Raw genomic sequence first — 12,898 nt, forward strand, 5'->3', positions numbered from 1 at the left:
ATAGCACTCCGTCAAGAAATTTGGCTAATGAATTTATTAATGACAAGGGTCCCGCGCGACCTTAAGGCTACTATTTTTAGCAACTACTAATTTTAGCGATTTTTTCAGAGCAAGATTTAGCGACTATTTAATTTAGCGTACAATGAACCAAAAATTCGAGAAAACAAGACTCTTTAGAGTAACTTTATCGTGCGTGTCGGGTCACATTGTGTGGCCGGCCGGAAAAAAACACTCCAAAGGCAAATCGTAATATAAATTCTCGTGCCTTGGGAACAATTTCACTAACAAGACAACTAAAGGACACTTAACGCAGAACTTAAAAACGAAATCTGGGAATAATAATTTTTTATCTACGAAGGGCATTGAAGATTTTCCACTTACAGTATTACAGTTTAAGGTCTATGACGGAAAATACATCAACATCTCGTGTTCCGTCATAGACCAATTTAGTTCAGCAACTATTTAATTACCAGTGATTTACCAATTATTATTTCTTTTTTTAGAGTGCATTTGGAAACATTCTTCTTATCATTTAGACTACGTGCCCGAGTTTTCTATGTGTGACTATCGAAACTTCGAACGAATGTTTGAGAAAAAAAAAACTGTTTTGCTGTCTATGTAGACTCTTCTAAACTTAAATAAAAAATTGTTAGGTAAGACTTTAAGTTGATAAAGATAAGCTTTGTTATTTTCTAAAACTACTGTAATTTTATTCTATTACAGGTAATGTTTATGGTTTTAAGTTGGGACGATCCGTGATCGAAGGCTTTTTGAGGAAAAAATGGAGAACAACCGCTCTTTCTTGAGCGTATCTGGCGCATTAGGTAATTTTAAACTGGTTGCTTTATTTCTGCTCTTTGTTTAATTTGTACATAAATGAACCTGCAAACGTCTTGTCTTGTGTCCGTGTAACAAAAAAAATTGCGTTCTACATTAAAATTTCAAAAATATATTATTCTTCAATCCTGTTGTTTGTATGCCAGTTTCGTTTAGCCGGCGTAGCAAGTGCCTGTGTATTGTTTGGGGAAATTGAAAGGCGCGAGAAATTTTTTCCCTTGCGTGGCCGTTTTGCGCCTTTCGCATTTCCTTAATGTGCGTGCAAAAAATACACAGGCGCCTGCTACGCAGGCTAAGCCTTGTTTGGCAAGGCGTATACTGTTTTGCAATGCAAGGAAAAGTATTGCGCAGTTCTGGATCCTGTTGGGATGTGTTAACGGCTAGCTGACAAATCTGTAGCCCAGTATCGATCATGATTGCTAATGATATCCGAGGCCGAAAACATCCCGAAAGGAAAAAGAATATCGCGTTCAATTTTTAAATGTTAATTCTCTCCACTGATTGGCGCATTTTTGATTAAATGTTTGTTTGGGAGAATTTGATGGTTAAATCAATACAATATTTGCTGTCGTTCTTGCGCAAAAAAGGAGTAGATAGCAGCTGGTTTGAAATACACAGCACGACAGGGCACAACACCGCAAAATTGAATCATAGAAATAAGAAGAAACGTGAAAGGTATTATTTTTTAGTCATGTTAGAAGGTCAAGCCACATAACCTTAAAAGTTCGACTTTGATTATGACACTTTGATGCAATACAACGGAAAGCAGAATAACTTACATACCGTAAACATTTCGCACGATTCATGCTTACCATGGGCTTGCATTTGAAAAACAAGGGAAAAATGTTTGGAAACCACATGGCCTTAAAAACGTCTCGGAACTTGAAATGAAATTGTTTTCTTGTGAACAAGAATTTTGAAGAGACTCTTAGAAAATGTCTTAGCAGAATATAAAGTCTTATGAGCCAAAGTGCACAATATCATCGGGCGCATAACCGAGTATGTAATAACTATTTATAGATATTAGATTAAAAATAAGATTACTCCATTGCTGATGTATTTCAGCCATGGACGAAGGTCAAGTCCCATCACCTTCTGATGAAACACTTGATTTTGATGATGACACTTTACGAGGTAAGAAAACAAACAGCAAATAACTTTACGACGTTATGATAATTTTTACGTGCGATGATTGGTTGGTAAATAGCACGTATCCTGTAAAAAAAAAAAAAACAGAATGTGGCGCGTGAAAGCAAAGTAGGGTACGGTGTCATGCTTACAGTGGAGGATTGTGATGTGGTCAATATATAGGAGAGGGCCTGGCTGTAGATTTGACTTTTTTTTTGCTTCAAAACGGTGGGGACTATTTCGGCCATTAAAGCCTATGCAGCCTTCAGAATCGTCACTTGTTTCTCAAGGTAGCTAGTTTGCACGAGCCTTTATAACAAAGTTGCAAGGTCATATAGAAAACTTACAGAAGAGAGTTTAGGAGTGCTTAACAAATTAACACTTTTTGCATCTCAGGATGTCCCAGAAATGATAGTTGCATCACCATACAAGGATACCATAACGGCAACGCCCCCTTAATTACAAACCGCTGTCACCTCATGAACTGAACTTGTTTTAAATTATATGCAATACAGAGTAGGGCTAGAGGCATTATTACCTAGGTGATATACTTCTGGTAGGGTCAAAAACACATCGAAATGGCTTTTATTACTAGCTGTTAACTACGGTGCTTATTAAGCATCTTAAGGGGAAAACATCGAAGATTCGTCTAGTTATCGATTGTCATGTTACATATATTTTAGTGCTACTTTGACAAAATAATGTTGACAAGAAATTGGTTGTACCACTTTAAAGTGACAAAACCTTAATATTCAATGTAAATCATTTTTAAATTACGATAATTATTACATATAAGCATCTCTTCTTTGTTAGCGATAGCAGAAGTGTACCTTGAAGAAGGTGACACAGAATATGGAAGAAAGGAAGCTATCAACGCGATATACTTCTACACTGAAGGAATTCAAGTGAACTGCAAGGATGATGAACTGAATGCCAAACTGTACAGCAACAGGGCAACAGCTTATTTCCATTTAGGTAAGATCTGTTTTTTTTGTATATTTCTATTTATTAGTCTCCACGTCTGTACATTCAGCCTTTGCTAACACCTACCAAGTGGCTGCGCTCATGTGCATGCGCTCAGGTCAGTAGTGGCTTAAGGTAAAGCTATTTGACTTGACACAAAAATGATTAGAATAAACTCGTTCCCTCGTTGCGTTACGTTGAACTCGCAAGAACAGGCCATGGAATTACAAACTGCAAACAGCTAAAACCAAACTTGATGTGAAATACCCACCAAGTCCTCAAACGTTGATAGAATTTTTCCCTGAAGTTAATACTGTTTTTCTTTCTCTTCTTTTACTTTTATGTCATTATTTTCAGTTTAATTCTCGAAGATACTTACTAGTTTGTGTAGCTAGTCTAAAAGTTCGTTGTTAATATTTTTGTTTTTTGTAATCGATTTTTTTCTTCTTCTGTACGTGAAATGGGATGTTAATTTCAATTATCTTTCTCAGGGAATTACCAAGAAGCCCTGAATGATGCAACAGCTGCTGTCAAGTTGGAGCCAACATTAATTGAAGCCATAGAAACAGGTGAGATCCTTGGCAGCCATCTTTGTTGACAGGAGTCAACCAGAAAAGCTTATATCTTCTCTGATTCACTTATCAAACAAAAAACAAAGATCATCTTCTAGCCTTTGATCAGTTCTCTATTTTCTGACAGCAATTTGACCGTTCCTACCGTCCGAAACTATCTTAAAATTTCTCCTCAGATTTGGAAGCCGCCATTTTTAAATGGCGTTCCACGGAAAACAACAACCAAAGGAATTTGAACATTTTAACTGCTCAAAAGACGTTTGTCAAAAAGTAAAGAACATATCAAATCAAAGAACCTTTTTAACGCGGTACAGCTAAGATATTAGTTTCCTGGTTATTAGGACTTTGGCCCCCAAGATCCTGGTGGATATTTTTGCATACCTTATTATTTACGAAAGCGCTGTGAAAGTCTCAAAATCTTATTTATTTAGTTTGTGGTTTTAACTTGGCGCCACGGAGTCTGTAGGAATCCTACCGCAAACACGCGATACACCCAATGTTCTTAAGAATATAACGTAGACTAACCTGTGCATGCGTTTCGCGCAAAGTACTTTGCTCTACAAAGAATAGTACCACAATGAGAACAAAAGGTTTTCTGAAACAAATATATAAACCTTTGAAATCTTCTCATGAAAGTAACTTAGTTATGCTCCATGTCTTACCTGGGACGTACGGTCAGGTGCTCCCAACTCCCATCCCTTCCATACGGAATAATTAATTAATGGATATTAATTTATTAATTGACTATAAACGTTTACACCTTAACGCATTAGCTGGTTAGCGGACGGTAGCCACAACAAACCACCACAATAGTGCATTCTGCACTAATAAGTGAACAAGCCCAACCAAAATGCCGTCCTGAAGCTTTATGTTGATTAGGTTTTATGTTCTAGGTATATATGCATAGTATAGCTTGGTTTTTAGTTTCAGAATAAATCAGGTTTTGAATTTTTTACTTTCACAGTATAGCAATCTACTACTTGGTCTAATATTAATTAGTATATACTCAAACAGTGGATAGCGTTTTTGGCGCGCGCTGCTTGGCCACTCAAACTCCGAATATCCTTTTTTATTATTCAACACATGCGCGCGCTGCCCATATATGGTCAAAATGTTAACGTTATCTGTCATCCGTACATAAGAGATATCCTGCGATATACGTAGGTTACGAAGATTCGTCCGAAATCTTGTAAAGCGCTGCATAATTACAGTTTTTCTATCTGCAAAATGTGTTTCGTTGACAATTTGTTGAATAATAAAACAATTATCCTGCTCTTGCGGAATATCGTCTGATTTTAGGCCAACTCGGCCTACGGCCTCGTAAGCTAAGTATCAATTATCCTGCGATTTCGCAGGATAATTGTTAACTATTCACCTCCGAGCAACTCGCGCGCGAAAACTGTAACCTTTAACATAATAAACTAGTCAAAAGTCATCCTTTCAGGCTATATTATCTTACTGTTTGAGTATATACTAAAACAACTATTCACCTCAGTGTCGGTGGCCACCACTAGCCACCTCCACTTCGGTAAATAGTTGTTAATTATTTTATTGTAGGAGCAAGTGCTTGTGTTCAGCTACAGTGTTATGAAGACGCCATAACCTGGTGTGATAAGGGATTAGCAGTATCCTTGACAACATGCTTTAATGTTATTTGCCATAAAATAAAACTATTCTTGTCTCGTTTGAGAATTCCAGTTCAAAATAGGTAGTGGTAAATTGCAAAAAGCTGTACTCTCTTCCTCTGTCCTCTCTAATATGCAGCTAACAAGAGCACTTTAAGTGAGGACCACAAGGGGTAGGAAGAGAAGAGGGTGGGCGGAGAGGAGGTTCTGAAAATGACCGAAAAACCAGATAGTCGGATACAAGAGGGCACATGAATTCATATAGCCACTGAGAAACGCAAACACAAGAATTCTGATCCGTTTGCTTATTCTTATTTTCGGGCTTATGAATGCGTTGCTCGTAAACGCAAGGCTTTAAAGGTGCATACCGAGTAAATACTTATTATAACACAATAAGACGGAAGTCAATTAGGAGTGGCTGTCCTTTTTATTTTCGAAGAACGTAATGATCCCGAGATAAACGGGGGGTGTTTGTTCACACTAAAAGTGTTCACACGTTAATGAAACTTTTTTATATATATCGATGGCGTGTGGAAGAATTTCTGTCCACTTTAAAGACTACAAATGTAGATACAGAGCTTGAGGTACAGTGAATGTTATTGAAACAGAAAATTCTTTAAAAAATTGTAATTCGTAAATCCTTCCACTACCACTACCACTGCCGCTACTGCTACTGCTACCACTACTGCTACTGCTACTGCTACTGCTACTGCTACTGCTACTGCTACTGCTACTGCTACTGCTACTGCTACTGCTACTCCTTCTGCTCCTGCTCCTGCTTCTGCTTCAGCTCCTGCTTCTGCTTCTGCTCCTGCTCCTGCTCCTGCTCCTGCTTCTGCTTCTGCTTCAGCTCCTGCTTCTGCTCCTGCTTCTGCTTCTGCTTCTGCTTCAGCTCCTGCTCCTGCTCCTGCTCCTGCTTCTGCTTCTGCTTCAGCTCCTGCTTCTGCTTCTGCTTCTGCTCCTGCTCCTGCTCCTGCTCCTGCTTCTGCTTCAGCTCCTGCTTCTGCTCCTGCTTCTGCTTCTGCTCCTGCTCCTGCTCCTGCTCATGCTCATGCCTCTGCCTCTGCCTCTGCTCCTGCTTCTGCTCCTGCTCCTGCTCCTGCTCCTGCTCCTGCTCCTGTTACTGTTACTGCTACTGCTACTGCTACTACTACTGCTACTGCTACTCCTTCTGCTCCTGCTCCTGCTCCTACTCCTACTCCTACTCCTGCTCCTGCTCCTGCTCCTGTTACTGCTACTGCTACTGCTACTGCTACTGCTACTGCTACTGCTACTCCTTCTGCTCCTGCTCCTGCTCCTGCTCCTGCTCCTGCTCCTGCTCCTGCTCCTGCTCCTACTCCTACTCCTACTCCTACTCCTGCTCCTGCGCCTGCTCCTGCTCCGGTTACTGCTACTGCTACTGCTACTATTACTATGAAATCAAGCAAGTGGTGGTGGCAGTGGTGGTGGGGGTGGAGGTAAGTGTTGGTGGTGGTGGTAGTGGTGGGAATGGAATGTATTTCCGAAGTGTTCATTTCACTCCATTGTATTCATGAGATCAAGACAATAGGGTCTGGCGTCATGCTTGTTAATGTCTTCTACAAAAAAATGGGGACAAGAGCATCCCTACCATACTAATAACTCTACTGTACATTTAAAAAGTTGCTTACTCCTTGTCGATCAATTTATGAAACCTAAGTATTTCATAGGTTGTTTTTCGAGTGATTTCTGAAATACAGTTATAGAAAGGGCTGAAATTACAGGAGGTAATCGAATTATTGTAGACTTATTTATACCGTTACACTATGTTTTAATGAGTTCCTAATTCCAGATCATATGTCATGTGACTTGACCCTAAGCAGATTGACAAGAATAGTAAGACTTTACTAGATTTATGGGCCAGGTGTGTTAGTGATCAAAACAAATCAAAAGAAACAAAAGGACCGATAATAAAGAACAAGCTTGACACCCAGAATGTTAAAGACGAGGTAAAGAAGTGCAACATTTTAAAAACGTTTGCTCCCAAAGCCTCAAATGTACCATAAATTACAGCTATGTAGGTGAAAACGGGATTGATGACCCGGACCCCGGTCTTATTGAACATTTTAATAGTCTGTCATCGACCTGATTGTCAATTGTGCTAATTTTGCCAAAAAAAGTCAATTACTCATTCGTTTCAATGAAATCACCATAACTAACTTCTTTTGAGAAAAATAGTACATTGATTTGGTAGGGCCCTCGAATTGTTTCCCAGTACAATCATATTTTTTGTTATTCTTGTGGACACAGAAGGAGACTTCGTCCATCAATTTTCTCATCAATATACTGATTTAATGACCAAACATGCCTTGCGACATTGTCCACAGTTGCCTTCATAACACTAAGGACAAATGGCAAAGGGTATTTTGTATACCCATTGTCGGTAAACGTTCATGTTTCTGTTTGATAGGGAATTGCATCCTCCCTACTAAAATCTTCCAAAGACGTGAGAGATAACACTGAAGAAGAAACTTGGTATAGCGATGATGCGAACGCCCACGACAGTCTCGGAGATGTAAAAGATATACAACAGTACCTCAAACTCGACTTTGACAATCTTGGCAACGTTTATGACAGTCTGGGAGATTTCAAAGAAGCCATCGAGTACCATGAACGTCATCTAAAAATTGCCAAAGAAGTGGGAGACGGGGCTGGAGAAGGTAAATCGTATGGTAATCTTGGCAACGCTTATGGCAGTCTGGGAGATTTCAAAAAAGCCATCGAGTACCACGAACGTCATCAAAAAATTGCCAAAGAAGTGGGAGACAGGGCTGGAGAAGGAAAATCGTATGGCAATCTTGGCAACGCTTATTACAGTCTGGGAGATTTCAAAAAAGCCATCGAGTACCATGAACGTCATCTAAAAATTGCCAAAGAAGTGGGAGACAGGGCTGGAGAAGGAAAATCGTATGGTAATCTTGGCAACGCTTATGACAGTCTGGGAGATTTCAAAAAAGCCATCGAGTACCATGAAGGTCATCTAAAAATTGCCAAAGAAGTGGGAGACAGGGCTGGAGAAGGTAAATCGTATGGTAATCTTGGCAACGCTTATTACAGTCTGGGAGATTTCAAAAAAGCCATCGAGTACCATGAACGTGATCTAAAAATTGCCAAAGAAGTGGGAGACAGGGCTGGAGAAGGACAATCGTATGGTAATCTTGGCAACGCTTATGACAGTCTGGGAGATTTCAAAAAAGCCATCGAGTACCATGAACGTGATCTAAAAATTGCCAAAGAAGTGGGAGACAGGGCTGGAGAAGGTAAATCGTATGGTAATCTTGGCAACGCTTATGACAGTCTGGGAGATTTCAAAAAAGCCATCGAGTACCATGAAGATCATCTAAAAATTGCCAAAGAAGTGGGAGACAGGGCTGGAGAAGGTAAATCGTATGGTAATCTTGGCAACGCTTATTACAGTCTGGGAGATTTCAAAAAAGCCATCGAGTACCATGAAGGTCATCTAAAAATTGCCAAAGAAGTGGGAGACAGGGCTGGAGAAGGAAAATCGTATGGTAATCTTGGCAACGCTTATGACAGTCTGGGAGATTTCAAAAAAGCCATCGAGTACCATGAAGGTCATCTAAAAATTGCCAAAGAAGTGGGAGACAGGGCTGGAGAAGGAAAATCGTATGGTAATCTTGGCAACGCTTATTACAGTCTGGGAGATTTCAAAAAAGCCATCGAGTACCATGAACGTCATCTAAAAATTGCCAAAGAAGTGGGAGACAGGGCTGGAGAAGGAAAATCGTATGGTAATCTTGGCAACGCTTATTACAGTCTGGGAGATTTCAAAAAAGCCATCGAGTACCATGAACGTGATCTAAAAATTGCCAAAGAAGTGGGAGACAGGGCTGGAGAAGGTAAATCGTATGGTAACCTTGGCAACGCTTATGACAGTCTGGGAGATTTCAAAAAAGCCATCGAGTACCATGAACGTGATCTAAAAATTGCCAAAGAAGTGGGAGACAGGGCTGGAGAAGGTAAATCGTATGGTAATCTTGGCAACGCTTATGACAGTCTGGGAGATTTCAAAAAAGCCATCGAGTACCATGAACGTGATCTAAAAATTGCCAAAGAAGTGGGAGACAGGGCTGGAGAAGGAATATCGTATGGTAATCTTGGCAACGCTTATGACAGTCTGGGAGATTTCAAAAAAGCCATCGAGTACCATGAACGTGATCTAAAAATTGCCAAAGAAGTGGGAGACAGGGCTGGAGAAGGAAAATCGTATTGTAATCTTGGCACCGTTTATGGCAGTCTGGGAGATTTCAAAAAAGCCATCGAGTACCTTGAACGTCACCTAAAAATTTCCAAAGAAGTGGGAGACAGGGCCGGAGAAGGAAAATCGTATGGTAATCTTGGTACCGTTTATGGCAGTCTGGGAGATTTCAAAAAAGCCATCGAGTACCTTAAACGTCATCTAAAAATTTCCAAAGAAGTGGGAGACAGGGCTGGAGAAGGAATATCGTATGGTAATCTTGGCAACGCTTATTACAGTCTGGGAGATTTCAAAAAAGCCATCGAGTACCATGAACGTCATCTAAAAATTGCCAAAGAAGTGGGAGACAGGGCTGGAGAAGGAAAATCGTTTGATAATCTTGGCAACGCTTATGACAGTCTGGGAGATTTCAAAAAAGCCATCGAGTACCATGAACGTGATCTAAAAATTGCTAAAGAAGTGGGAGACAGGGCTGGAGAAGGACAATCGTATGGTTGTCTTGGTACCGTTTGGCAGTCTGGGAGATTTCAAAAAAGCCGTCGAGTACCTTAAACGTCACCTAAAAATTCCAAAGAAGTGGGAAACAGGGCTGGAGAAGGAATCTCGTATGGTAATCTTGGCAACGCTTATGACAGTCTGGGAGATTTCAAAAAAGCCATCGAGTACCATGAACGTCATCTAAAAATTGCCAAAGAAGTGGGAGACAGGGCTGGAGAAGGTAAAGCGTTTGATAATCTTGGCAACGCTTATGACAGTCTGGGAGATTTCAAAAAAGCCATCGAGTACCATGAACGTGATCTAAAAATTGCTAAAGAAGTGGGAGACAGGGCTGGAGAAGGAAAATCGTATGGTTGTCTTGGCAACGCTTATTACAGTCTGGGAGATTTAAAAAAAGCCATCGAGTACCATGAACGTGATCTAAAAATTGCTAAAGAAGTGGGAGACAGGGCTGGAGAGGCTAGTTCGTCTTATAACCTTGGCCAGAGCTTTGAACTAGAAGGCTCACCAGTCAAGGCCATTGATTGTTATTATTCAAGTGTTAGAACTTTCAACGATGTTAGGCACCATCTACTGTCTAAAGATGAATGGAAAATTAGCTACCGCAATATGCATAATGTCGCATACACTTGTTTATGGCAGCTACTTCTTAAACAAGGCAAAGTGGTCGAGGCTCTGTTTGCCGCTGAGCAAGGGCGTGCACAAGCTCTGCAAGATCTTATGAATTCGAAGTATTCAACTCAAACAACCCAGAAAACGGAAGAAATGAATTATGAGGCATTTAGTTGCCTCCCATCAAATACCGTCTTTATGGCAGCTGATGAAAGAGAAATCATTTTCTGGATTATCCAAAACGGAAAAAATGTTCAATTGAGAAGAAGAAAAATTGGCGATAATAGTTCGGAAGATGTGGCGACCACTGTTGCTGAGTCTTTAATTCACAATGCTCTTGCAAATATTGGTGTGAGAAGTGGTGTGAAATGCGAGGACCGTTCATTGGATAGGATGAGTGACGAAGATCTGTCAAATAAGAGGTGTGATGAAACCATGTCCCAACCGACGCACTTTGAAGATAATAATCCTTTGAAAGCATTATATGACGTCATCATTGCCCCTATCTCAGACCTGATTCATGGCAATGAACTTTTGTTTGTTCCCGAAGGAGCATTGTGCTTGGCCCCGTATGCTGCATTCGTGGATTCTAATTCAAACTACTTGTGCGAGGCTTTCAAAATCCGAGTGATTCCGTCCCTGAGTAGTTTGAAATTGATCACAGATTGTTCACCAGATTACCACAGGAAGTCTGGGGCGCTGCTGGTAGGTGATCCGTGTTTGAAGGAAGTTCTTTATCAGGGGAGAAAGCTGACACAGCTACCATGTGCAAAAGCGGAAGTGAAAATGATTGGGGACATACTCCACACTGCACCCCTCACTGGAAAAGAGGCAACAAAAGATGAAGTCTTAAGAAGACTCCCCTCAGTTGCTTTAGTACACATTGCAGCACATGGTCGTATGGAAACAGGAGAAATTGCTTTGGCGCCAAACACTTCACGAGCATCCCAGATCCCTGTAGAGGAAGACTTTCTTTTAACGATGAAAGATGTGTTGAACGTTCAACTGCGAGCAAGGCTGGTTGTGTTAAGTTGCTGTCATAGTGGTCGTGGCGAGATTAAGGCTGAGGGGGTGGTTGGCATTGCACGGGCCTTTTTGGGTGCCGGTGCTCGTTCTGTTCTTGTGTCCCTGTGGGCGATTGATGACGAGGCCACTCTGGAGTTCATGAAAAGTTTCTACTCACACCTAGCAGAAAGAAGAAGTGCAAGTGAATCTCTGAACCGAGCCATGAAGTGTATGAGAGAATCTGACGAGTTTAGCGAAGTGAAGTACTGGGCTCCATTTGTACTCATCGGTGATGACGTCACACTGGACTTGGTTGGAGGCGATTAGATGTACTTAATTGTAAGTAGATCCTTGTTTAAGGTTGAGATGATAAAATGGAAAAGCGATACTGCACTTGCACTTGCACAGCGTAGTTTGCAGTTTTCCACAATAGCAATATTTGAATATGCTGTACATTTGTGGCCGCCAGGTTGGTGGTACTAGTCACTGTAATGAAGAATATCGTATGTGACATTTGGACCAATTGATTCTTTCTGTGTACCCTATAAGAAAGTCTCTACTGACTCTTTTGTTGTCGTCAGTGCAAGCAAACGTATCTAGTTAAATTAATATGAGCATTTAATTTTCGAGTTGTAGGGAATTTGTGAATGTTTTCTTTAGGGGCTCGTTGAAATCTTAAAGAAACTTAAAAATACCAATGTTCTGATAAAAGGTTAATGTTGTTCTGATTATTTTAATCACTTCTCCCTTTTTTCAGAGATATCGCGTCCTATAAGAAAAGAATTGTAATGAAGGGTTTTGGAAATAGTTTTGACTGCAGTGTCAGGCTATGCATATTTATTGGCAAATGTGTGCATGGAAGAATCATTGCAGTGTTTAAATTTTTGTGCAAGTTTTTCAGCTGATCTGCACATTTTTCTTGCATATTTTTGTCCAAACTGCACATTTAGTTAAACTTTAAGTTTCACACCTTATTTTGGGTCGAGTCTCTTTGAGTCCTTTTTAAAATGAACATTTTGTTTTTGCCTAAGTTACTAATGTATTATATTTTTAATTTTTTATTTAGGGTGCCGAATTTAGAAGCTGTATAGCGGGAAAACTGGAGCTCAGTCATGGATCGTGATCTAGATGTTTAATTGCAAACCTGATAGAAAAGTCCTATTGATTAATGATAAGACAACAGCCTGTACCTCCTCAGCAAATACTATAAGGCCGTAAATACTATAACTTAAAGAGAAAATAGGTGTTATTATAATAAAGTTTCCATAACTTTAAAGAAAAACAATGAAATTAAGCTTTCCTCGCAATCATCTTTTTAGTCGTTGTCTGTAGGATGTTCGGTGAGCTTTTCGATAAAGAAGAAAGCCATAATTTTGATTTGATGTTATGATAGTAGCGAGCTAACGCCCCATACGTTAGAA

At 40.2% G+C, this 12,898-nt stretch overlaps 1 pseudogene across 1 annotated transcript; it reads left to right on the forward strand.

Moving 5' to 3' along the window:
• The first annotated feature begins 776 nt into the window (after nt 1-776).
• LOC144663368 (uncharacterized) lies at nt 777-12,863 on the forward strand (annotated as a pseudogene). The gene is made up of 8 exons (XR_013572602.1): nt 777-824; nt 1,903-1,971; nt 2,779-2,940; nt 3,420-3,497; nt 5,058-5,125; nt 6,967-7,092; nt 7,554-11,816; nt 12,544-12,863. The product of XR_013572602.1 is annotated as an uncharacterized LOC144663368 (transcript).
• The last annotated feature ends 35 nt before the right edge of the window (nt 12,864-12,898 follow it).

Source organism: Oculina patagonica, chromosome 8 (genome assembly GCF_052425735.1).
Source record: "Oculina patagonica isolate OP01 chromosome 8, crgOcupat, whole genome shotgun sequence".
NCBI classification, from domain to species: Eukaryota; Metazoa; Cnidaria; class Anthozoa; order Scleractinia; family Oculinidae; genus Oculina; species Oculina patagonica.